Source organism: Mus caroli, chromosome 14 (genome assembly GCF_900094665.2).
Source record: "Mus caroli chromosome 14, CAROLI_EIJ_v1.1, whole genome shotgun sequence".
In the NCBI taxonomy this organism is placed as follows: Eukaryota; Metazoa; Chordata; class Mammalia; order Rodentia; family Muridae; genus Mus; species Mus caroli.
This window is the reverse complement of record NC_034583.1, coordinates 6,997,542-7,024,672: the sequence shown is the minus strand read 5'-3', so window position 1 is coordinate 7,024,672 and position 27,131 is coordinate 6,997,542. Positions and strand designations below refer to the sequence as shown.

General features: G+C 41.0%; 1 protein-coding gene across 3 annotated transcripts in view; it reads right to left on the bottom strand.

Moving 5' to 3' along the window:
- Window positions 1-27,131, bottom strand: part of Atxn7 (ataxin 7) — a 139,036-nt gene that overhangs the window by 95,084 nt on the left and 16,821 nt on the right. For all 3 annotated transcript variants that reach the window (XM_029469048.1, XM_029469051.1, XM_029469050.1), the window contains exon 2: window positions 11,188-11,280. The gene's annotated coding sequence lies outside the window, so the exon portion shown is untranslated. The remainder of the gene's footprint in view (window positions 1-11,187; window positions 11,281-27,131) is intronic.

The window sequence follows — 27,131 nt, the reverse complement described above, 5'->3', positions numbered from 1 at the left end:
GCGGATTTCTGAGTTCGAGGCCAGCCTGGTCTACAGAGTGAGTTCCAGGACAGCCAGGGCTACACAGAGAAACCCTGTCTCGAAAAACCAAAAAAAAAAGTCTCTTAGTTCACCTTCTAAAATTAGTAGGGACATCCCCAAGAGGTGCTAGAGCTCTATCAGAAAGATTCTTTCCATGGCATATCACCCATGACATGATTCATTTAAAGATGTCATAATGCTCTTCCCATCTTGTATATATATATAGAGAGAGAGATCTATTGTTTGGGAGAAACCACCAGTCCTAATACAATGTTTAATAAATCTGGAAACCAATATGTTAAGTATATTTATGTGTGAATTACAGGGTTGGTAACAGAGAGGATTTTTTTTTAAGGATTTATTTATTTATTATATGTAAGTACCCTGTAGCTGACTTCAGACACTACAGAAAAGGGCATCAGATCTCGTTACGGGTGGTTGTGAGCCACCATATGGTTGCTGGGATTTGAACTCATGACCTTCGGAAGAGCAGTCAGTGCTCTTATCCGCTGAGCCATCTCACCAGCCCGAGAGGATTCTTTATTATCAACCTCAAAGGACTGAAGTTATTTGAGTGACAAGAAAATCAGATTTGCTGAATTAGGAATGTGTTGGGTTCTTTTTCTTCCTCTCTTCCTCCCCCCTCCACCTCCCCTCCCTCTCTTTCTTTTTCTCTTTCTGTCTTTCTTTAATTCTGCTACACTTTGCAAAGCCTTTCTTTGTTCATAGCCGCTTTGTTCTTCTAGCCAGCCCTCCTTTCTGTCTTCACCAGAGTGCATGGGCTCTGCTCCACATGAGGGGTCTCTCATGCCTTTCCTTAACTGCTCTCTCTAGTGAAATACAGTTTATCACAGATACATCAGTATTCTTGTAGAGAAAGAATGGTGAATAAATTCAATTTACCAGCTCAGTAACCAGAGTGTCTGACAAGTGCAGGGTTAGAACTAGTAAGGAAATTTATGGTAGTGGAGACCTAACGATAATTATCTTTCTGAAGACTTAACCTGTACGTGCTCATTCTACAAAATGCACTGCGTACTGAGTAGTTCAAAGCCTTTATTTGGTTGGTTTTCTTACTCATGTGTAGAACAGAAAACAGTCATCAGTTAGAGCTAACTGCTTAAGAGAAAAATGTAAACATACACGTTTATAAATTATAAAAGTAATTCATAAAATGTAATCAATAATACTCAAATATTTCTTAGATGTTTAATAGCTAGCTGAAGTATATTGATAAACCTGATTTGAAATCTAAAGTCAGGACTGGAGACAACGGCTCAGTGGTTAAGAGCACCAACTGCTCATCCAGAGCTCCTGAGTTCAATTCCCAGCACCCACATGGTGGCTCACAACCATCTGTAATGGGGTCTGATGCCCTTTCCTGGTCTGTCTGAAGACAGCTATAGTGGACTCATATACATACAATAAATAAATCTTTAAAAAAAAAAAGAAATCTTTAAAGTCTTTAGGTTGGGCAATTTTTAAAAAAAGATGAAATTATAAAAAATGAAATGGAATAGCAGCCCAACATTCAGCTGTAAATAAGGCCTACTATATGGAGTTTTAACATGCTATCTCCTATGTAGTAAAATGCAGAGGTTAGCACACTGTTAAAAAGAATTCCCTCAGCCGGGCGTGGAGGCGCATGCCTTTAATCCCAGCACTCAGGAGGCAGAGGCAGGCGGATTTCTGAGTTCAAGGCCAGCCTGTTCTACAAAGTGAGTTCCAGGATAGCCAGGGCTATACAGAGAAACCCTGTCTCAAAAAAACAAAAAGAAAAAAAAAATTCCCTAAGTCACCTTTGTACTTTGAAGGCTTTCCCTGTACTGACTGTCCATCTCACAGCTTAAAGGCCCAGCAGCGAAAAGCACTACCACTTGCTATCTGCATGGCTCTGGGGAAATCACTTAGTCTCTCTGTGTCTGTTTCTTTCTTTACAGAAGGAATGAAGCAAAACTCGCCACTTTAGAAATCAGCAGTGCAAGAGCAAACCAGACAGCTGTTACTCTCGACAGCACTACAACTGTTCCGCAGTAAGCCCCAGTTTTATTCTGTCCATGTTGTGTTAGTTTAGGAGGTTTTGCTAAAGTGCTTTAATTAATATCAGCCTTTGCTCATTTTGAGGGGCTCCCAAAATCTGTAGAAATAAATAAAAATGTATAGTATCCAAAAGCCTCTCCAAGCTGCCCTGCTTCAACGCTTCCACTTCTGTATATTACGTTACTTCCTGAAAGAATTCTATATAGCCTAGGGTAAGCCAACACCTCAACAGCGTACAATGTGCTCCTACTGCTAGCTCTCTGGCCCTGTTTTTAATCATACAGATAACATCATCTAAAATATACTAACCAACCCACCCCTAGATAAAACTCTCAGCCAATGAAGTCTATTTTGAAGTTTCATTTCTTTTACAAAATCTGTCCTGATCCTTCCCAGTAAGCACATGGGAAGCCATCCCTATCACTAAGTCACAGAACTTCATAGCCAGGGTCAACAGCATATGCTCTGAAATCAAAGTAGCAATGTGATCAATGCTTCAATGTCCCAGGGTTGGAAACTGTTCATTTCCGAATAAGGGAGGGAGCACTTGGAACCTGGAATTCACTTTATCAAACTGTAATGTGTAAACTGGTCCCTAAGCCTGCTGGAGCTGAGCTCTTGAAAACAAACACTCTAGGTTTGTTAGTATGAGATGGATAAAATAGCACAGATATTTCTTCCCTCTTTCCTTACCAAAGTTCAGTTGTTAAGCCACGCCATCAGAAACATGGCACCCTGTCTCTCTACTTTCTCCTGTACCTTGATCTAGCGAGGGTTTTATTGCTTCTGAAAACACAAACTTAAAACTTTCATTCCCCTTTCTCCAAAGTAGCAAATTTCTCCTTAGTAGGGGTAAGAGAACTGTAGATTTTCAAGTTTGGGTTATTATTCACTGGTACATGTTTGAAGAACTATTCATGACTATGGTTCCCTGTTTTCCTCTTCTGGTAAGTGTGAGCACACACATACAGACACGCGCACACACACACATTCTCATATAAAGTGAGGCCATGGGCCAGATTTGGTAGGGTTCACCTTTAATCCCAGTACTCAGGAGGGGGAGGCAAGTGGATCTCTATGAATTCCAAGACACCCAGGGCTACATAGTGAGACCCTGGAGAGAGGAGAGGAGAGGAAAGAGAGAGACAAAGAGAGAGGACAGGGGAGAGAAGGGAAAGCAAGAAGAGAAAGGACTGGAGAGGAGAAGAGGAAGAGAATGAATTTGAGAGCACTAACAATCCAAATACTTTCCCAGTTCTACTGATCCCTAACCTTGCTGGCCAGAAACACAGCTTACACTCCTAAGTCCACTCCATTGTAAATGTTTTCATCATAGCGGAGAGCAAAGATTCAGACCTTCCTATTTTTCAATTCAGTGGTGAATTGAAAATCCCAGCATTTGGGATTAAAGGCGTGTGCCACCACCGCCCGGCTTCAGATTCTCTTTTGATGAAAACAAGAACCTGGAGACTGATTCTTCCAACCCCACCCCTGCACACCCGAACTGCTCTACATGAGGCCTTGAAGATCAGAAAATGGGAACTGAAAATTCTTGATGAAAAATCTGCCTTTTTATGCTTTTCAAAAATGTCTTGCCTCTCTCCAGAAAACAAGCATTCCTCAAAAAATATGAACATTTTCCAAATGCTTTCTGGGACACTAGCAGCAAACATGAATATGCTAGATCCTGACTTGAGGTATTTCTTGAAGAGAGCCAAGGACATATCTTGTATTTCATCAAAAGTAAATTCTTATGATTCCAATGTATCTAGGAGAAAGTGAAAAAAGATGATGGACACACAGAATGGATTACTTTGGGAGTTTTGTTGTTGTTTTGTTTTGTTTTGTTTCAAGTCAGGGTTTCTCTGTGTAGCCCTGGCCATCCTAGAACTACTCTGTAGAGCAGGCTGGCCTTGAACTCAAGAGATCTGCCTGCCTCCGCCTCGGGAGTGCTGATATCAAAGGTATGGTCCAGCACCACCCAGCTCACAGAATGGATTTTTATCCTTGGGTTTTATTTGTTTTTCTTTTTGTACATAGTTTATCACTGAGCAATTTGTGTCTAAAATAGATAACAATTATAATAATGACAGTGCTGCAGTACACCACACTCCACACAAATGAATATACCCACAGACAGTGGGTAAAACAGTACAAAGGAGAGAGATAGAGACTATATCCACTAGGAAGCTGTATTAGAAAAAAAAAAAAAAACTTGCAAAAGAATTCCATACGTTGGTGGTAGGAATAGAAACCTTACAGCCACTGTGGTAAACAATATAAAAGTTCCTCAAGACCCAGGTGGTGTCAGTTCACACCTCTAATCTCAGCACTAAGAGACAGAGACAGACATGTCTCTGAGTTCAAGGCCAGTCTGGTCTACAGAGCAAGTTCTAAGATAGCCAGGGCTACAGAGAAATTCTGTTTTAAAGACAAAACAATTGTAACATATCCATACAGTTCCTAATTTATAGCTAAGCCTCTAGCACTGGTGAGATGGCTCATGGGTAAAGGTGCTTGCTATTGCAAAGCCTGGTGACTTCCTCAGATCCATACAAGTGAAAGTGGATAACCAACTTCTGTAAGTGTTCCTGTGACCTCCACAAGTGTCATAGCAAGTACTCACATGCATGAGGACAGTACACACACACACACACACACATACACACACAAATAGGTGTAATATTTTTTGTTGTGTTTTTGTTTTTGTTTTTTCAAGACAGGGTTTCTCTGTATAGCCTTAGCTGTCCTGGAACTCGCTGTGTAGGCCAGGCTGGCCTCGAACTCAGAAATCCGCCTACCTCTGCCTCCCGAGTGCTGGGATTAAAGGTGTGCACCATCACGCCCGGTTAGGGGTAATTTTTAAGAGAGAAAAAAATTATGCTAATTGAAAAACACCAGACACTAAAAGTTACTGTTTTGCTCTGTATATAAACTGTCAAAGGCTTATGTGCTAAATGCTTGGTCCTGTCGCATAAGAGTTCAGGGAGGCCTCTGATCATTTCACGGCTCAATTGGGGAAGGATAGAAACCAAAGTTGATTGGAGGAGTTGTGAGGTGGGTAGTGCCCTGGATACCTTGGCGGATACCTTGTCTCTGTCCCACTCCCTGGAATCCATAAACTGAGCAGTTCTGCCCTCCAGGCCCTCAGCCACTCTGCTCCCTGTCAGCACGAGCCCCTCCACAATGGACCATGAGACCAGGAAATGAAAATCCTCCTTCTGTTCATCTGCTACAGCAACAGCTAACATGGTCACTATCATTATGTGACTCCATGTGAATTATCATATGTGGATTATCCTGAGCAAGCAAGTCCCTGGAGACCCAAGACAGACTAGCCGTTTTCATAAGGTCTGAAGCAGGAAAAGCACCGAGTCACAGCTTTATATGAATGGAGTCTCTTTCAGAGATGCTGAAAATATTGTGATGGTTGTGCAAAACTGAGCTTATACTAAAAACAAAACATCAAACTCTGCATTTTACATGCAATAGTACCTGAACTGCATCCCACAGAAGATATTTTTTAAAAAGCCAACATTAAAATTGGGGAATTTTCACCAAAAAATTTAAGATTGCCTTCTGTTGAAAAAGTTCTACAGAATCTTCACAACAGCTAAGGGCTGGCTAGAGAGAAGCCTCATCCTGGAGCTCACCGCTGCCACTGCCTGGCTGGGCAGGGCAGGAGGGATATATACTATCTATAGCAATGGTTCTCAACATTCTGAATGTTACACAACCCAGTTCCTCAAGTTGTGGTGACCCCCAGTCATGATTTGTGCTGCTACTTCATAAATGCAGTGTTGATAGTGGCATGAGTGGTAACACCAGCATCTGTGTTCTCCAATGGTCTTAAGCAACCCCTATCTATGAACAGAGAGGTCTTGACCCACAAGTTAAGAACTGCTAGTCTACAGTGTCTCACTGTAGTCAGGAGTCAATGAGTTAAAAGGCTTACAACCGGATCTGGAAGGCAGGCTTGGAGAATACTAGGCTTCTGCTCTTCCAGAGGTGCTACTTGGTGGTTCACAACCATCAGGAACTCCAATTCCAAGAGATCTAGCACCCTTTTCTGGCCTCCATGGGTAATGTATTCATGTGGTACATATACATGCAGATAAAACATTCAAACACATAAAAATAGTAAACTTAAAACAAAATGTTAAAAGCTTAGAAAAGTACTGACACATGGTAAATAGTGAATGTTGGCGATTTTTAGTTTTATGATCTCTCTTAATGTCTTTGATTTTGTTGTTGTTCAAACAGGACCTCAAGTAGCCCAGGATAGCCTATAAATCATTCTGTTGTCAAAGCTGCCCTTGCATTTCTGATGTCCCTGCCTGCACCTGAAACATGCTGGAATTACAGGCATGGCCATAATGACAAAGCCCCTTGTCTTGTCTTCTTCTTACAGAGGTCTGAGAATGTACTTTTCAACCTCTTCGCTGAATGCTTTTACAGATAAAATTCAGCATGTGACACTGCAGTCCAACAGCAAAAAAAAAAAAGAAAGAAAGAAAGACAACAGACAAAACTTTCAAATCAACAAGCCAAATATCTTATGCACAGACTGGTGAAAGTTCTAGAAACACACATATGCACAGGGGCGCAGCCTAGGCACGTGGGAAGTGGCAGGCAACAGACTTAACTCTTTATACTTAGAAGGGCCTTATGCATAAAGAACAGTCCAGGTAACTCTAGACTTGCACGGAAACAGGGTAACAAGTTTTAATTCCTTAAGCTTAAAGGGACTTCATATGCTATCTATATTTTAAACAATACTCTTAGAGTCAGGTGCCTCTAAAAGCTATTTTTTTAAAAAAGATTTATTTATTTTATTTTTTATTATATGTGAATACACTCCAGAAGAGGGAGTCAGATCTTGTTATGGATGGTTGTGAGCCACCATATGGTTGCTGGGATTTGAGCTCAGGAGTTTTGGAAGAGCAGTCGGTGCCCTTAACCACTGAGCCATCTCACCAGCCCTAAAAGCTATTTTATAAAAGGAGAAACTAACCAAGGCTTTTGGGGATGGTCACAAAGCTCCACCAAGGGAATAGCCACAGCATGGTTTCTACAATCAGAAGCTCGCTCTTCTGCTCTGACATGGACATTACTTGTACTGTTCCTAAAGACCATTTCTCCTTCCTCTCCCTTCTCCCTGTACCACAAGGCATCCCAGGGTGCTCAGCCAGGCCAGCAGTGTCCCTCACTTCCCAGCCCAGCCTTGGTCGCCCCCTCACCCATGCCCTTTATAAACTCTGCTCTAGTAAGCTGACTACTGTGTCCAAGACATGAAATATTTTATAAATACCATTGTCTCTTTACTTCTTTATAACATCTTTATTCTTTTTTTGTTTCCTTTTGTTTTGTTTTTCGGTTTTTTGAGGCAGGGTTTTTCTGTATAGCCCTGGCTGTCCTGGAACTCACTTTGTAGACCAGGCTGGCCTCGAACTCAGAAACCTGACTGCCTCTGCCTCCCGAATGCTGGGATTAAAGGCGTGCGCCACCACACCCAACTCACATTTTTATTCTTTATTGTGTCTCTGTATGTATCTATGGTGTATATAAGTCTGTGTGCCTTGAAGGTCACAGGTTGATACTAGATGTCTTACTCTATCAGCATCTACCCTGGCATTTTTTGAGACAGCATTTGTCACTAAACCTGGAGCGCACCATTTCAGCTAAGACTTCGTAGGCAGCAAACCCCAGAATCTGCCTGTCTCTGCATGCCAGCAGCAGATTACTGTTGGAACTTACAGAGCACAGTGCTTTGCCTGACTCTCTGCATGTCTGCTGGGGTGCGAGTTGAGGACCTGGTTCTACCAGCTGATCCAGCGCCCCATCCTACTATCACCTTTTATTCATTGTTTATTCCTTACTGACTTGCTTGCTTGCTTATTTATTTATTCTAGATTGTGGTAATATTCACATAAAATAAAATTCACCATTTTAAAATGTACAACTAAAGGCATTTTATCACATTCACAGTATGGTATAAAAAACATCACAATGTTCCAAACATTTTACCACCCACAAGGAAACCTCAAACCCATAAAGACATTTTCCAAGCTTCCTTTGTCCCCTAAAAAAATACTACCTCCATAGATGTGCCCATTTGAGATACCACATATGAATGGAGCTGTACAATGAGTAGCCTTTAGTTTCTGGCTTTCTTCATCTAGCACAAATTTTCAAGATACATATGTTGGAGTACATGTCAGTATTTTGTTCCTCTTAGGGCTAAACAATGCCGTCTTTCCCTCTGGTCCACACTTTCACTTTCTATGGACTTAATTATTAACAGTCAACTTCTGCCTGAAAATAAATGGAAAATTCTAGAAATAAGCCATGTCTAGGTTTTCAACTGTGTACTGCTCTGAGTGATATGATGAACTCTCCAATCCTTCCTCAGTGGCACCCAGGGTGAAAAGCACCCCTTCATCCAACTGATCTGCTTGTATATACTACCTGCCTGCTAGTTCTGTAACTGTGGTTGTAAGCTATTGGCACACAGCAGAATCTCACAACATAATCTAGTATGACTCTAATAGTTTTATTTAATAACATAAGCCATTAATGTTTTACAAATCATGGAGGACGCCTTATGGTCTCAATTTTATCCCTTACCATTTTGAGGTCTAGCACACTAAGCTAATACAGCAGTCACTGTATAATTAGGCTCAGTGTTCTAAAACACCTTGCTATCTGTAGCCTATCTTACTATGTGCTACCATAGCTCCAATGGTTCTATTAACAGAGAGCTGACATCTGTCATGTACTTCTCTTAGGATACAAGTTAAAGGCCATTCGTTGGTCTCTAAAGTCATAGGCTCAGTCTTGTGCCCTGCCTACTTTCTCCTAAGCACTCACTGGAGGTGCCTCTCTGTCCTATACAGCCCAGGCCTACCTCTGCCTTCATTCTCTCCATCAGTTCTATGATCCCTCACAGAACTCATTGCTAAGACATGGGCATGGTGGACAAACTTTTAATCCCAACACTCAAGGAAAGCCTGGTCTACACAGGCTGGCAAGAGCTACATAGTAAGTCCCTGCCTTTAAAACCAAAGCAGAACGAGAGAGAGAGAGAGAGAGAGAGAGAGAGAGAGAGAGAGACTGAGACCAAGACCAAGAGAAACAAGACAAAGAGAGAAACAGAAAGAAACTTCTAAATATAAAATAAAGATCAACTATGTGTAGTAACATTAACTCAGTTTAGTCATTTCATGGTATGCATTTCAAAGCAATATACTATAATATGCCAAATACATGTAATTTTTAATTATTGGTTAAAAATGTGAATTCAGTAAGAAGACCGTGTATTATTTTGGATTATTAAGTTATCTATAGTGCCTACAAAAGAGCATAACATGTAAAGTGCCCTCAATAAATAACACCTGAGAGAAAGAGACTGCACATGAAGGAGCTGGCCCTTGATACGGACCCTGGGCCTGACACATCCTCACAGTTCTACCTGGCCCAGTGACTGATTTCGGTCTGCTCAGTACATCTGTGAGTGTACATACAACCCTTCATTCCCTGTCCCTTCCTATTTACTTCTTGGTGTTGTATGAGTCTTTGCTACAGTATCATACAACACGTCCATCAGTACAATATTCAAGTCATGCAAGTTATCCCCTACTCTTCTCTCCTTCCTCTAACAGATAATCTTTGCACACAGAAGTAAACTCAGCATTAAGGAGCTTCTCCAGCGTTTTTCAAAATGTTTTTTTTTTTTTCCTCCTTGGACCCCACTACAGACAGCTGTCAGCCACCACGCAAGAAAAGTCCTGTCCCCTCTTTTCGGCACCTCCCTAATATTTCACAATGAATACCGTACACTGTGATAACAATCCTGGTCCTTCATCAGAGAGCTGGCAGAGCTGACTGAATGCTTGTTCTTTTACATGCAGAACTGCCACCTTCCTAAAGCTCTCACATCTTGGCTTGGTAAGAGTGAGAGTGTTATCTCTGCAGATAAACGTGCAGGTTGTACAGCATGTTTCCCACTTTTGCTACAGTTGCTTAGGACCTGACTGAAGCAAACATTTGTAGCTCAAGTATGTGCTCATCTATTTCTGAGGTTGAAGTTTCTCTAGTCCTTCCTGTCTACATTCTGTTCTGAAGTTGAATTGTAACTTATAAGCCTCCATTTCCCCACCCCACTTCCCTTCAAGGACAGATAGAAGGGAGGCATTTTATCACTAATCTAAACTCTTCCAAGCGGTCCAGGGAAGATTCCACACTAAGAAAAGGCATTTGACACAAAATCTGACACCCTAAGTTAGTTCCCCATGCCCATATGATGGAGGAGGAGAAACACGTCCTACAAGCTGTTCTGACTTCCATGTGACCCATGTGTACACACAAACACAATATAGAGTAACACACAAAGAAACGTGCCATAAATAAATGTAACAAAAAAAGAAAAGGAAAAAAAAAAAAAACTAAGTTCTTTCAGGATTCTTTACCTTTTTCAGTCATCTGGCCAAATGCCAACTGCACTTTGTACTGAGAAGCTATGCTAACTATGACCGCTGTGACTGTGAGACACAGGACTGCCTCAAGTTGCAGAGTTCCCTGTCAACCTGGAAAGGCCTCAGGTGCCCTAAGTATGCCTGACTCTTCTGTCTTTGTCAGTCTTGCTCAGGATTCTCCTTCAGCAGCTGCTCTCTGCTGTGTGGGGAGGGAGTATGTGGAGCTCAATCTTGGGGAGCTGGCCATGGGGCTAGAAGACACAAGAGCATACATACTAGACAGCATCCTATGGAAAGAGTGGGCACAGTTTAGTAGAGAGCTAGGAGTCCTGTCTCTAAAAATTCCTCAAACAGGCCAGGAGGTGGTGGCGCATACCTTTACTTGTAGCAGATAGATTCCTAAAGTTTTGATAAATGTATACAAGTGGTGCTGGTCAGTAGTTTTTGAGCTAAGAACCAAATGCCCAACAGCACTACTGTATTCCTTATATCCACTGTCACTTAACACTCAGAAGTTCATGTCTCTAAAGTTATACTGAAAGTATAAGATTCTTCAAATACTTCAATTATCATCCTTTGGTGACACTCAAATTGTACTAGAACTGGAAGTAACACATTCATTTAGCTCTGCTACATCAAAACAGTCAGTTACCTTTTCTTCAGGGTGCAGGCCAAGACTCCGATGCTGATCAGTTTACCAGTGAATCTTCATCTGCAGCAGCTGTACAAGTCCCTCCTTCTTAATCTGTTCAGATTTAAAGAAAAGAAGAAGAAGGTGGCAAAGGACTGAAATAGTGAACACAAAGCTAATCAGAAATCTACAATCTTAGTTTTAAGTTATCACACGTTTTAAATTATTACATGTGTTCTGAGGACCCAAATAGCTAAAATTTCAGGCACTTTAACAAGTCTTCAACAAATGCAATTTATTTTTATGATGAACTTAAATTCACTGGATTTACAATAAACCAAGAACAAATAACTATTCAATATGTCCAGAGTCAACATCTTTGGGCTTAAAAATCACTGTATGAATTTCCACTAATGAGTTTCCACTTAATGTTTAACGTTGCTATTTGAAAGCCTACACCTATGAAACCTGTCACATTATACCTTTAAAATAAAAGGCAGATACTGACTATCTGGAAGGCTCACTCTGTTCTTTATGATTCAACAAGATGTAAAAACAATGCAGTGAGGTACAGAGTCAAAGGACTGATGACTAACAAACTGATGCTTAAAAGGTGGTACTCAACCTAAGAAAGTAGGAAAGAGCAACAAATAGTGGCAACAGCCCAGCTGTGAGGCATGTCCTGTCAGACTGTAGCACAGGCAGTTCAGGCAGTTTATTCCCAGCACACAGGAGGGAGATTTCTGTGCGTTCAAGGCCAGCCTACTCCACAGAGTGAGTTCCAGGACAGCCAAAGCTATGTAGTGAGACCCTGTCTCAGAAACAAAAACCACAGGCAGGTTGATTTCCTATGGAAAATGCACTATGAATGTATTTCTGCTATCATTTCTACTGGCTATATAACAAGGCCAGTGGTGAGAAGACTGTTTAGTCAGCTTTCATTTTCACACATTTCAAAATGTGCATATTTCTATGCCTTCAAATGATGAGAAACTAATACACTATCCCCGAAAGTCAATGACTAAAATTCTGTGTCATACTTTCTCCACTTATTCATAATTACTTTGTAGCTTTTAAATTATAAAGTTACAATCTTCTCCCCCCCACCACCCCCCCCCCCCAGCTTTCTACAAGCAGTTTTACTTTCATTCACTGACAAAATGATATTCAGTAATGTTTAAAGCCTCATTATGGGAGAGATGGTTTCTTCTCCTGATTTCTAATTTTTTGCCAGTCTTCTTTCTTTCTTTAAAAAAATTTTGGATTTCCTATTTAGTGTCCTGCTCTGTCTTAATTCTCGTAAAAAGCTTCTAGTTCCTTCAATATCTGTCTTAAGCCAGTTGTTTTCATACGCAAAAATCTTTACTCACAGTTATCTGCAGAGTACCACAACAGCACAGTCAATAGAGGTGTTAGGTTGGAAGTAGCCCTTCTCCTCTCTGAGTGTTGTTCCTTCAGAACAAACTAGACAGGTACATCAGCTCCCACTTGACCTTAAGTCACCAGGCAGAGTCATGTCTCAATTTTCCAGCATGATACTCCAGCTATTTTCCAAAGCATCCAAGGAGCCACTGGCACTTAGGTGTGGTGAAATCTTTTCTGAGATAAGTTTGACTTTTAAAGAATTCACCTTTTATTAGTCAATATCTTTTTTTATTTGTTTTATTTTCTGTTTTGTTTTTTTATTAGACATTTTCTTTATTTACATTTCAAATATTATCCCCTTTCCTGGTTTCCCCTCCAAAAACCCTCTCTCCCATTACCCCTTCCCCTGCTCACCAACCCACCCACTTCTGCTTCCCTGTCCTGGCATTCCCCTGCACTGGGGCATCGAGCCTTCACAGGACCAAGGGCCTCTCCTCCCATTGATGTCCGACTAGGCCATCCTCTGCTACATATGTCCCTCCATGTGTACTCCTTGGTTGGTGATTTAGTCCCTAGGAGCTCTGGGGGGTACTGGTTTGGTTCATATTGTTGTAGTCAGTATCTTTGTGTTTTACAGGAGCCTATCTTTACAGAAAAGACGGTAATGGTGTTTTCTAACATATGCATTTTAAAATACTAACTTTCCTGCCTAGAAAAAGGGTCATGGATCTTTAGTAGAAAACACATACACTTCCCTAAGTTCTCTCATCTGACACACAACAGCTGTGTGTTCAAAGTGCTGTCATTGTGACCTCATTTATTATTTTTTTAAAGATATTTATTTATTTTAGGTATATGAGTACACTATAGCTGTCCTTCAGACACACCAGAAGAGGGTATCAGATACCTTTACAGATGGTTGTGAGCCACTTGCTGGGAATTGGACTCAGGACCACTGTAAGAGCAGTCAGTGCTCTTGCCCTCGGAGCCATCTCTCCAGCGTGACCTCATTTATTAGAGGGAGACAGACAGAGGACTCGTGGCTTGCTCAGAATGCCCAGCTGAGCAATGGTTCAGACTTGGAACTAGAGTCCAGACACTAGGTTTCTGTTTGTTCTCTTTCCAGGACACAAAACTCTTTAAGCCCAAAACCTTGAAACCTTTCTTTACTCAATACCTACTTATGTAGCAAGCACTTAACTTTTAGTGATTCTTTTATATGAAGGTTTGTAAGATGTAGAAGAGGAAAACCTACCAAGAAAAGACAGTGCTTGAGTTAAACAAAAACAAAGCCGTCAGAAATGCAGGCTCCAATTTATTACTCCTTACAGGTGCTGCCTCACCTCCAGTGAACCTCTTCTCTAATCATAAATGTATTATGAGGCTAGATTCCTTGCCACAGCCTAGACCAAACACAAGGCTTCAACCCAAGACATCCAACCTATTCTCCTGGGAACCAGGAAATGGGAAAAATTTAGTTTAGTTTAGGCTGAGATAGCCCATGTGCTTACTAGTCTACAAGAAAAGGCCAGTCAGTAAGGAGAAGATGAAAGAATAAGAAATACAGGGGTCAGATTAAATTGTCTAGAGAGCCTCTGACCCCTGGCAACTGGAAAACAGTCTCTGCCTGGAGCAGCAAGGACAGGCTTGGCTTTTCCTTTCCATAGCATTTTCCCCAAAGTCCTTCCATTCCACAGTTCCCAACACTCCACTTTACCACAAAGAGCTCTCTCCTTACAAGCAGGTTTGGTTTTTCTCAACTGATTTTTGGTAATTGCAACAACCACAAAAAATTTTGTCTAACAAATTAACAGATTTTATAGTAACAACAAGGCAGATTTCATCTGAATGATAAAGCAAACAAAAAGACACTCAAGGGTGTGGAAATCTACTGTCATTCACTTTAAATAGACAGAAGATCCATGCTGATACACAGACAGTGTTATACTGACTTTCACAGGGAAAAGACGACTAACATTGCTATTATGTCCCCTTCAAGATGTTGATCACTTCTTGTAATATGATACAGTCTGTCAAAATTACACAACTCTTGGCAAAGGAAGAAATAGTAAGCTATCCAAGATGGTGCTGGTTTGAAATATTAATAGAACAAGCGTTCTTACTGTTTCTTAAAGCATCTTACCCGCACAGCAAAGCCCAGAATGTTAATGTGAGGCAGGTGCTCTGTGCACTGGAGGAGGCATGGAGAAGCATGGTGACACATGGAGAAGCAGGCTGCACAGGCTGAACCAGCAGCAAGCACAGGCACCATTCCCACCTGATCCCTAAGTTAGAGCTGGAAAAAGTCAAACATTGAAAGCTCACCCCCAACCTCTGTCCTACACAGAAAAAGACTAAAAGACAATTAGTTTTCTCAGACTGACTGGTGCGTTCAAATAGACGCTCTGAGGGTGTGTTCCATCCATCAGAGAGGGCCTGCCCCTAGAGCAAGCCAAGTATTTTGTGGCATACTAGTTGTGACCCGTAATTCCCAGGTTGTACCTTCTCCCCACCCTTTGATTCTAACACACACAGCCCACAGGTTTGTGTTGTAGATGATGATGATGGGTTGGTTTTTCCCATGCTGATCTCTAGGGAAAATAAACACAGATCTGTTGCTAGCATTAAACACTGGGAAGTTTCACACAAAATTTGTTTTGGAAAGTCCAAAATCTGGCTAAAGAAGCAAGCCCTCCTCCAAGGGTTACCTGACTGGTACTGCACTACAGGCTGCCTCTTACAATGGGCACACACTTTGCAAACAACTCACTTGGCTGTTACACCTATTTTCTCTTAAGTCTGCTCCTCAAAGGAAGCTATGATCTGTACCTCTTGTCTACACTGCTTTTCAAAGAGTCTTGTCTGAAATGAAAAAAAACTACAATCCAAATTTCAGGATTAGGTTTTACATCATCTGAGGTACAGACCCAAGCAGGTTCATCCCAGGAACTATGGACTAACACAGAGCCCAACTTATTCTCTTCTGCCATCAGTGGCCCTTACTATCACCGTAGCTGGATTTTTTTCTTGGGAAATCAAAGTGAAAAACGGAACCATGCACTTTGTGAAACCTGGAGATTTCCCTCTCCAAAAGTCAAGTAGAGACCAAGCAAACTTAACAAGCCATAGGGTTGCTCTCTGATCATCCACTCCCCCAGGCACAAAGTGTAGAAATATACCATGCAGAGAAAACATAATCAGCCAGGCATGGTGGCGCCCACCTTTAATCCCAGCACTCNGGAGGGAGAGGCAGGCGGATTTCTGAGTTCGAGGCCAGCCTGGTCTACAAAGTGAGTTCCAGGACAGCCAGGGCTACACAGAGAAACCCTGTCTCGAAAAACAAAAAAGAAAAAAGAAAAGAAAACAAAGTCCATCCACGTGGAAGGATGCCAGCAGCTCTGGTCTAGCTCCAGACATACAGTTCAGTTTCTGTAGTCTGTTCTAGTGCTATATCCACCCTCATGTGATTTGTTCTGTTTGGACTTTGGGCTCTTTGGGACAGGGCTGAAAGGACTCTTAGAGATCCTCCTGCTTCATCCTCTCCAGGGCTTGGTCTATAGACATAAAGGTCACAGTTTTTTTTTAAAAAGTCTCATTTTCTACAGATTCTACACAGCTACACATAAGTCAGTTGCTCTCAGCGTTCCAACTGATGCCATGCCTTAGCTTTTACACAGGTGCTCAGCCTGGAGCACACGCACATTGCTCAACCACTCCCTGCTCTGAGCTGCAGTGCTGAAGTAACTGGGCTCTGGTTTCTTTCAGCTGAGAGAGGTCAGTGGTCAGTGAAGCTTTTTTTTTTTTTCCCATCGAGTCTGACTAAAGTGACTAAATTTTACCCTTACTCTTGAGCGTTAAACCTATAATAAATATCCCTGTCATGGATCTCTTTGTCATGTCAGAAAATTACAATTTACAGAAGTATATGACAGTAACAACAGCATCTGTAGTAGCTGACTGAGCACTTAGTGTGTCTGCAGTCTCCTGCATTGTCTCACCTGGCTTTCGTTAGAGACAGTGATGTACAAACTCATACCATGTTCCTTTGCCAGGGAGTTGAGGCTTGCATGGTAAAGAAGCACTCACAAACTAAAGTTGAGCTTAAAATGGCTGTCTCCAATTCGACAAAGAACAGCATTTTTTTTTTTTAAGATTTAATTTTACTAATTGGGGTACGGTACCTGTGGAAGCCAGGGGAGGGCATCAAAATCCCTTGAAGCTGGAGTTACAGACAGTTGTGAGCTGAGGTGGATGCTGGCAATTGAATGCCAGTCCTCTGCAAGAGCAGGAAGCACTGGAAAGTGATAAGCCATCTCTCAAGACCATCCAACAGCAATTCCTGTTTCTTTTTGTGTGTGTGTGATTTAATTTTGTAAATTATGTATACATAAGAAATTTTCTTTATTCATCCCTGATGGACACAGATCCATCTAAGTGTCTTAGTTGTTATTTATAATATTGAGAGTAACATGGGAATGCTGATATTATTTTAAATAGATTGATTTAAGTTCTAAAATACAATTTCTTTTTTTTATTAGATATTTTCTTCATTTACATTTCAAATGCTATCCCAAGAGTTCCCTATACCCTCCCTTTGCCCTGATCCCCTACCCACCCACTACCACTTCTTGGACCTGGCATTCCCCTGTACTGGGGCATATAAAGTTTGCAAGACCTAGAGGCCTCTTTTCCCAATGATGGTCCACTAGGCCATCTTCTGCTACATATGCAGCTAGAGACACAAGCTCTGGGGGTACTGGTTAGTTCATATTGTTGTTCCACCTATAGGGTTGCAGACTCCTTCAGCTCCTTGGGTACTTTCTCTAGCTTCTTCATTGGGGTCCTGTGTTCCATCCTATAGATGACTGTCAGCATCCACTTCTGTATTTGCCAGGCACTGGCATAGCCTCACACGAGACAGCTATATCAGGGTCCTTTCTGCAAAATCTTGCTGGCATATGCAATAATGTCTGGGTTTGGTGGCTGATTATGGGATGGATCCCTGGGGTGGGGTAGTCTCTGGATGGTCCATCCTTTTGTCTTAGCTCCAAACTTTGTCTCTGTAACTCCTTCCATGGGTATTTTGTTCCCTATTCTAAGGAGGAATGAAGTATCCCACGTTGGTCTTCCTTTCACTTGATTTTCTTGTGTTTTGCAAATTGTATCTTGGGTATTCTAAGTTTCTGGGCTAATAGCCACTTATCAGTGAGTGCATATCTAGTGACTTCTTTTGTGATTGGTTTACCTCACTAAGGATGATATCGTCCAGATACATCCATTTGCCCAAGAATTTCATAAATTCATTGTTTTTAACAGCTGAGTAGTACTCTATTGTGTACATGTACCACATTTTCTGTACCCATTCCTCTGTTGAGGGACATCTGGGTTCTTTCCAGCTTCTGGCTATTATAAATAAGGCTGCTATTAACATATTGGAGCATGTGTCCTTATTACCAGTTGGAACATCTTCTAGATATATGCCCAGGAGAGGTATTGCTGGATCTTCCGATAGTACTATGTCCAATTTTCTGAGGAACCGCCAGACTGATTTCCAGAGTGGTTGTACAAGCTTTCAATCACACCAGCAGAGGAGGAGTGTTCCTTTTTTTCCACATCCTCGCCAGCATCTGCTGTCACCTGAATTTTTGATCTTAGCCATTCTGACTGGTGTGAGGTGGAATCTCAAGGTTGTTTTGACTTGCATTTCCCTGATGATTAAGGATGTTGAACACTTTTTCAGGTGCTTCTCTGCCATTCGGTATTCCTCAGTTGAGAATTCTTTGTTTAGCTCTGTACCCCATTTTTAATGGGGTTATTTGAATTTCTGGAGTCCAGCTTCTTGAGCTCTTTGTATATATTGGATATTAGTCCCCTATCAGATTTAGGATTGGTAAAAATCCTTTCCCAATCTGTTGGTGGCCTTTTTGTCTTATTGACAGTGTCTTTTGCCTTACAGAAGCTTTGCAATTTTATGAGGTCCCATTTGTCAATTCTTGATCTTACAGCACAAGCCATTGCTGTTCTGTTTAGGAATTTTTTTCCCCTGTGCCCATATCTTCAAGGCTTTTCCCTACTTTCTCCTCTATAAATTTCAGTGTCTCTGTTTTTATATGGAGGTCTTTGATCCACTTAGACTTGAGCTTTGTACAAGGAGATAAGAATGAATCAATTTTGCATTCTTCTACATGATAACCACCAGTTGTGCCAGCCCCATTTGTTGAAAATGCTTTCTTTTTTCCACTGGATGGTTTTAGCTCCCTTGTCAAAGATCAAGTAACCATAGGTGTGTATATTCATTTCTGGGTCTTCAATTCTATTCCATTTATCTACCTGTCTCTCGCTGTACCAGTGCCATGCAGTTTTTATCACAATTGCTCTGTAGTACAGCTTGAGGTCAGGCATGGTGATTCCACCAGAAGTTCTTTTATTGTTGAGAATAGGTAATTCTTGTTTCTTAATATCTGCTGTTTCAAGCGCTTCCAGTCTTCCTAGATTCTAAAAACAATCATTTCCTACAGATCTCATTTCCACCCACCAGCACCTGCTCACAGCTGGGGCTGAAGCAAAGTGATAGGGTACTTGCATAACATGTACTAGACCAATGGTTCAATATTCAGCATTGAAAACACACACTCACACACACCACACACACACTACAGTCACACTCACACCACACACACACACACACCACACGCACACACACTCACATATAACACACACACACACACCACACACACAATACACCACACACACACATACCACACACACACACCACACACCACACACACCACACACCACACACACACACACACAGAGCATGTCGAGGCTCTGTAACATTTCATCTTTGTTTCCCCAGGGTCTGACATGGTAAGCATGGGATGTTCTTACCTTATAAAGGAACTAAATGAAGCGAAGCTAACAGCAGAGAGTAGCTTCTCTGCCACTGACCTGCCTTCGTAGCCAACTGCACCTGTAGATAGCAGTTGTTTACAGTTCTCTCTCAGATTGAAACATTCACTCAAAACAGCTTAAGGAAGTCCCTAAAGTTGACCAGATTCATTAGGCTCCTCCCTGTTTGAGTAACGTTAAACGCCAGAAAGGACCAGACCAGCTGCCTGGAAGAAGCAGAATCCAGCTGAGCTGCCTAGAAGAGGGCTAGACCAACTGAGACCCCTAAAGGATACTATCCAATCTGCTGAACTGCCTGCAGGGTATACAATGTACTCCAGGTTCTGCGCTTCTGTGAGCTATCACTGGTGCCGGCGTGGATTTTGATGATATAGCTGTCTTTGAGTCATTTCTGTCCTGTAAGTAATCCCAATAAAACGTATTGGTTCATTTAGTTGGACTTTGGTTGGTATGTGTGCTTTGGTCTGTTGTGGCATCACTATCTGGGGTGAGTAGACCTATGTTGCATCTCACCAGAAAAAAAAAAAAAAAAAAAAAAGCCTTTCCACACAGCAATACTGAGGAAGAAGGGGTGAGAACTACATTTAAATTCCTGTACTCATACAGTATTTTTGTTTTGTTTTGAAAGTAAAGAGTCACAAAGCTGACTGAAGAAAAGGAAGGCTTACAGGTCCAATACCCTACCTACCAAAGGAATGCTTTTGCTGTTACTGATTTGGGGTTAAAGAATTCTAAAATTTGCGGGGATGGAGGGGCTGTTAAAAAAAAAAAGAGAGAGAAAGAAAAAGAATTCTAAAATTCATAGATCTCAAGTCAGGTCATTCTTTGCTACTCTTCCAAGACCGTTTAGGAAAGAAGTTAAATAAGGACCTGGCAGACATCTCTCTCAAAAGCCAAGGTTATTAATGACCTTGCCTGAATGCTTACTCTGAAGCGAATACATGCATAATCTTGCTTTAAATTAACATAACCCTACAAAGAACACATACAAGGAAAATGAAGATCAACATCAGATAAATGACTCATCCACAGTCAATATCAAAGTCTTACAGTAAAGGCACTGCCGAGGGGATAAATGTGTGCTATTAACTAAAAATGCTTGTGGATGTTTTAATTCTTCCAAGCTTCCTTTTCAAATTCATTAATCTTTATTTTATGTGTGTTTGTCTACTTGTATGTATATGCTCAACACCGAGTGCCTGGTGTAAAGGGAGGCCAGAAGAGAGCATAGGAGAAGCCCCTAGAACTCATGCTACTGGCAATGTTGTGCTCCCATTTGGGTGTGGAGAATGAAAGCAGTCTTCTGCAAGAGTTGCAAGTGCCTTACACACAGAGCTATCTTTCTTAAGGATTTGGGTTTTATTATTATTATTATTATTATTTGTACATATGTGGGCATGTGTGTGCACCTGTCCCCAGGGGCCAGAAGAGATCCTCCACTGCATCCCCAGGAACTAGAATTTAAAGAGGCTGTGGATTGTCACTTCCTGTGGGTGCTGGGATCCAAGCTCTGCTCCTCTACAAGAGCTACAAGCCCTCTTCCCTAAGCCACCTCACCATCCCCCTAAATTTTATTTCTAAAAGCAGTCCAGGCATCCTATGACAGATTTCTCTTCTCTAAAAAAACAAAGGGTAAATCCTGCCTCTTCTAGGGAAGCCAGTCTTATGTTTTGCTTGCTTGGCAAGCTGACTTTTGGTGGTGGTTCTTGTTTTAAGACAAGGCCTCACTCTTTAACCAAATCTGGTCTGGAAATTACAATATAGCCTAGGATGGTCTTTAACTCACTGTGTGATAGGCCTGTCTCCGCTTCCTGAGAAATGAGCTATCATGCTTGGCTCTGAAACCATACTTCCTCAGCACATGAATTGAATAAAATTCCCAATATTCTTTGCAGCTACCTGGCTGAGGCATAAAATATGAACTCATGCCTCATTTTATACATACATATATATATATATATATATATATATATATATATATATATATATATTAAACAGACATAACATTCTTTAAATTTTCTCTGCATATACATGTATGCATATACATACACACATACACATCTACATCACATACTCATACTTAGGAAGCAACATATCTTCTGCATAAATCAGACCAGAAAATTGGCTTCTTTACTATAAAAAAAAAAAGTTATGTGTGCTGTTTACTTTGGGTCTGTCAATCAATGAATGTCATTAATGTGATTTTCCAGATAATCATATGAATGAATGTACATACACATTTCACACAGTGACTGATATATGGTTGATGGTCCTTCCTCTTGTTTCCCTTCCCTATCCCAATAACCCCTCAAGTACTGGCATCATTCTGCCTGCAAAGAACAGCGGGGCTCACAGAGTGGCTTCATTACAAAGGGTGCTGTCCAGCCTTTGAAGTAAACTATCTGAAATGTTAGAAGCCAGTGCTTTCCCACTCCTAAGAACCTTTGCTGACTGCCTTCTGGATCATGAATTCTGGTCACGATGGATCTCCTTCACTGAACTAAGGAGCTGGAGACACAGGCTGGCACTTGTGACCTACCATCTATCTACTGGTACAGCTCTCATGTCCATTTGACCTACCATCTATCTACTGGTACAGCTCTCATGTCCATTTGACCTGCCATCTATCTACTGGTACAGCTCTCATGTCCATTTGACCTACCATCTATCTACTGGTACAGCTCTCATGTCCATTTGACCTACCATCTATCTACTGGTACAGCTCTCATGTCCATTTGGCCATATGGTCTTATTTGTAGCCAAACATTAATGTGCCCTCCTCTACAGATCCCAGAATACTCCCTATATTTTGTAAGACAACAGATAGACGTCTGAGAAAGATTTGTTCCTTCTGAGGCCGTCTGAACACAGACTTCACCTACCCATAGCATTCCATGTCTTATTCACAAACACATTCAAAGAATTTTACCAGCCTGATTTCATAATGACCTTTCACACTAATTATGCAGAGCAATTCCATGACACAAGTTCCACTACACAATAAACAATTAATGTAACTATTTTATTGCCATTTATATAAGTATCATTATACAAAAACAAAAACAAAAAACAAAAAAAAACCTCTCCTTTGGAGATTTTCCAAGATGAAAGAGAACATAAATATGGTCATACTTTATCTCTGTATTACACACATAATTAAATATCCTTTTGGATTTCTAATTCCTGTTCAATCTTCAATCATAGTACCTGCTTATTAGCAGGGCAAACTTTTCCTAGAGTACCTTTCCCCTTAACTTTATAAAGGGTGTCATCTTAAACAGCAAGACAAAAGTTTATGCTATAATTGGCAATGTGCTGGTATATTTGACTTTACATTCTGGTCAAATATGGCACTGCAGAGTTTGCAGTACTTGAGCTAGAAAAAAAAATCAAATGCTGGGAAACAATTTTAAGAAATCTCTTTTAAAATTTAATCATAAATGTTTTTTTTTAAATGAGATTCTTAAATATTGAAGGAAAAGCCAATTTTAAATGTTATTCAACAGTATGAAAATGACAAAATTATAAGGTTGGAAACTAGGTGGCTGGAAGGTGGGAGCTGGGAGGTACTGGGTACAGGCCAGCATAAGGGACAGCACAAGGCGACATCTGCAGGGTTAAGGTGGTTGTGCATCTGGTCTGGAAAAGTGACTACTTGAAAATACTCAAGTGACAGAATCACGGTTCATCCAGTGCTGCCACTGTAAGTTTCCAGGTTTTGATACTGTGCTACAGATAGAAACACACAAGCCTTTTATAACATTTTATTGTCTGACTTTCTGAACCTAAGTAGATTGATTATCTTGATAGAGATGTAGAGATAATGAGAAAGTAGAAACAGAATACTAGCCTTGTTCTGGCTCTCAGATTTACTGTTGGTGACAATGTCAACGCACATTTTGTCAGCCAATGTGGATGTCTCACAAAGGAGTCAGCAATACATACACTGTGTAAGAAATAATTTAAACAATGTTTAAAGGTTTTGTTGTATTTTAAACTACATAAGATGTTTCATTTAAAGCAGAGAGCCACGAAGAGCATGCTTTGTGAGTTAAGAATGAGAACATGCATGTGGTTTTTGTCTGCTACTCAAGGTTCCACTGAGCCTATGATTACATGTCATCTTCAAGATATATTATTAGAGGGACATGGTTACTAAGTGATTTTTGTGTGGACATGAGGACAGCTTCAATAATTCAAACCTGATTAAGTCAATAAAAATTTTCTACAATGTGACAATAAAAATGTAGAGACAAAGTGACCTCCTGTAGCTGGCTTATGTCATTTAAACACACTCAGTGTAGAAAGATTCAGATGTTTTTATCCCAGATTGGAAGCACAATACTCTAGGATGATAACATGAATACAAGCCCCTGGTTCCTAACCAGGCTCAAGCTCCATTTCTGAAGAGGGAATGGAAAGAGGGCTAGCAGCACTTCCTAAATACCTTCCTGTTCACTCCTCTCTCTGTGACCTACATTTCCTGTGCCCACTGAGACTCCGTGGGAGGGGGAAGAGGAGAGTTCTTCATTTCTCTTATCCTCTGATTAACTAGGACAGCAAATGCCACTCAAGGGACTGCTGCTGGGCAGAAGCAAGGGGAAAGTCATGCCAGTAGGAAATTCCAGGGAGGACATTTGGGGATGCTGCCTCTTGGGTTCTGCAAACTCAGTGCTACAATTTTATAAGACAACCGCCAAGGAAGAACCACCCCGCTTTCCATGAGCATCACCTGAGAATCCAGAGTGCTATTTCCCTTCTGTCAGGCTCTCAGCACAGTGAAATTAAACTTGAATTATCAACTCTTATCCTGGACAGAATCATTTCTTTAAACTTAATTTACAAACAAACACGTAACAAAGACTGTATAGCATGTTCTCAAAAGCCCCACAGCCAGTTTCTCCTGGTAACTTCTTTTCTAAATTTCTAATATTTATCTTGTTGTTTGTTTCTTTATTTAGGGCTGGCATCAGGGTCATCTGGGGAAGTTAAAAGAACAATTTGAGAGAGTGAGTTATCTCCTTCTATCATGTTGGTCAGAGACTGAACTCAGGTCTTCAAGCACTTACTGCTGAGCCATCTCACTGCCCACTCCCCTAAGTTATTAAATAAATATGGTACATTTGTCACAGCTAATACCAACAGGTTGTATTTTATTTTATTTATTTTCTTCCGAAAATATATATATTTTAAGGTCTGTGCAGCAAATAGAATTGTATATACTTACTGTGTGATCATGGTACAATTCATGTGCATTTGCTATGATTAAAATGGAACTAAGGAACATACCACCACCTCCCTGTTCAACATGTTTTGTGTGATGAGAACACTGAAGATTCTCCCTAGTGACTTTCACATACATGTTACTAATTGCAGTCACTGGACCTTACAAGCACAGACCCTCTGGATGTATCATGTTTGTCAGAGTTGAAAGCTGTCAGAACTCTTAGCATGCTTGTTGTCCTATTCCCTCCCCCAACTCTCAGAACCTGACAACAACCACGGTGCTGGTCCTTTATGTTCAGTTTCCTTATATTCAACATGAAATGAAATTAGATAATATTTGTCTTTCTGTGCCTGTACTATGGGAACAGGAAGGAGTCCCTTTAAAGGTAGATTAGTACTCTGTTGTACACATACCCCATATTCTCATACATGACATACTTTTTTGTTGTTGTTCCTTTGGCTATATACCCAGAGTAAGATTACAATAGAGTTTGGTAGTACTTTTGTTTGTTTGTTTGGTTTTGTTTCTGGAGACAATATTTCTCTATACAGTCTTGGCTGTCTGGGAACTTGCTCTGTAGACCAGGCTGGCCTCAAAATCACAGAGATCTGCCTGCTTTAGCCTCCCAAGTGCTGGGAGTAAAGGTGTGTGCCATCACACTCAGCTGTTTTTGATTTTATTTCAGGGCACATTTGAAGTCATAGTTTAAGAAATCACTGCTTAGGATAATATCAAAACTGTTTTCTCCGTTTCCATATAAAACTCCTCTAAAGGAAATCACTATGTACAGCTAACAGTTAAGGGACAGGTAGTTAGTTATATTCTCCCTCCTCAAGAGTACATTATTTGTATAAATCATTTGAAACTCTTGGTATTCTTTTACATGAAAAATTTGTTCAGCATTCTTTCTCATATGTGAATTTATACATTTCTCATGGTTTAGATTTCTGTGTTCAATTTGGAGTATCTGTAGAGTTTCAGAAGCCAGAAAGGGCCCATAAGAAGCAGAGGTCTTGAAGGGTGATGTGATATGAACGTAGTGGAAATGTTGGGAGTTAAAGGTTTAGGCAGGGATGAGGGTGAGAACAGGAAAAAGGAAGGAGTGGGGAGGGTTAATCACAGTTAAGTATGAAAAGCCCTCATGGAAATCCACTATTTTGTATGCATTTGAAAAATATAATCTTAAAAAGGAGTTAGGACACAGGCACCCCAAGTAAGCGGACAGTGATTCCTCCAGAAACCATGGGTTATTACATGAAAATCTTAGTTCCAGGAGTGGGATGCCTCCCTCTGGTTATTCATCAAGGAAGCCCCCAAAACAACACAAGCTGATGTCATTGCTCTTGGTTTCTACCAGAACCAGACAATAAGACACCATTACTGGAGACAATGTACACTTTACTGTCAGGACAGAAGGAAATCACAATGAAACTGACTTGAAGATACTCTCCCCAACCCCACTGAAAAGCTCTCACAGTGCTGAAACATGCTATCCAGGCTGCTGGGTAAGAAACCATCACTGCCATTTCCTAGACATAAATCCCGAATGGTACTTACAACACCAGCATCACAGGCATTTAATCCTACATTGAGGTAGGATTAAAGGGGTAACTGACCACTTTTGGATTAGAGGGCTCTTCCACAGGAGGGAACTCATGCTTGTTCCGGTAAACCTGATCAAAAGCCCATGGTTAGGGAGATCACTGGCCTTAGGGGGAACCCACTACTGTTGTCCTGTTAAATGAACACGTGGCCAAACTACCTTCTAAAAGTTTATATCTAAAAGTTTTAAAAATTAGTATTGCTCTCAGCAATAGCCAGAGACGCTTCTTTCTACAGTGGGTTGGCAACTAATGATAAAAGTACAGAACCAGAGACAGTGCTAGGAATGTTGAGAACTTAGCCCTAAAACTTCCACCCCAGGCTCAGGGAGCAGCAGGGGAGAGGAAACAATGTTAGGACCCAGAGAATAAAGCAAAATGTTGTGAGACACCTAGACATGCAGGGGCCACTGTAATCATGAACTCACCACAACCATGGTGCCCTGCAACAAGCTAATGAGAGCAGTCAGCATTCTAACAGACAGCACTAATTAGACTCCCAGAACAAAAACCACAAAGTGATAGAGGGCTGCTGAAGAGGAAAGTTGAGGGTGCATATTAAAATATGCTGTTTTACATATATAGAATTGTCAAATGATTAGCGAAACATAGTCCATTTTATCTATCTATCTATCTAATTTATCTATCTATCTATCTATCTTCCTATCTATCTATCTATCTATCTACCTATTTTGGTTTCTCATGTAGCCCTGGTTATCCTGGAATTTGCTCTGTAGATCATGAAGGCCTCAAACTCAAAGATCCACCTGCTTCCGCCTCCTGAGTGCTGGGATTAAAGCTAAGCACCACCACCACCACCACCACCATCACCACCACCACTATCACCACCACCACCACCACCA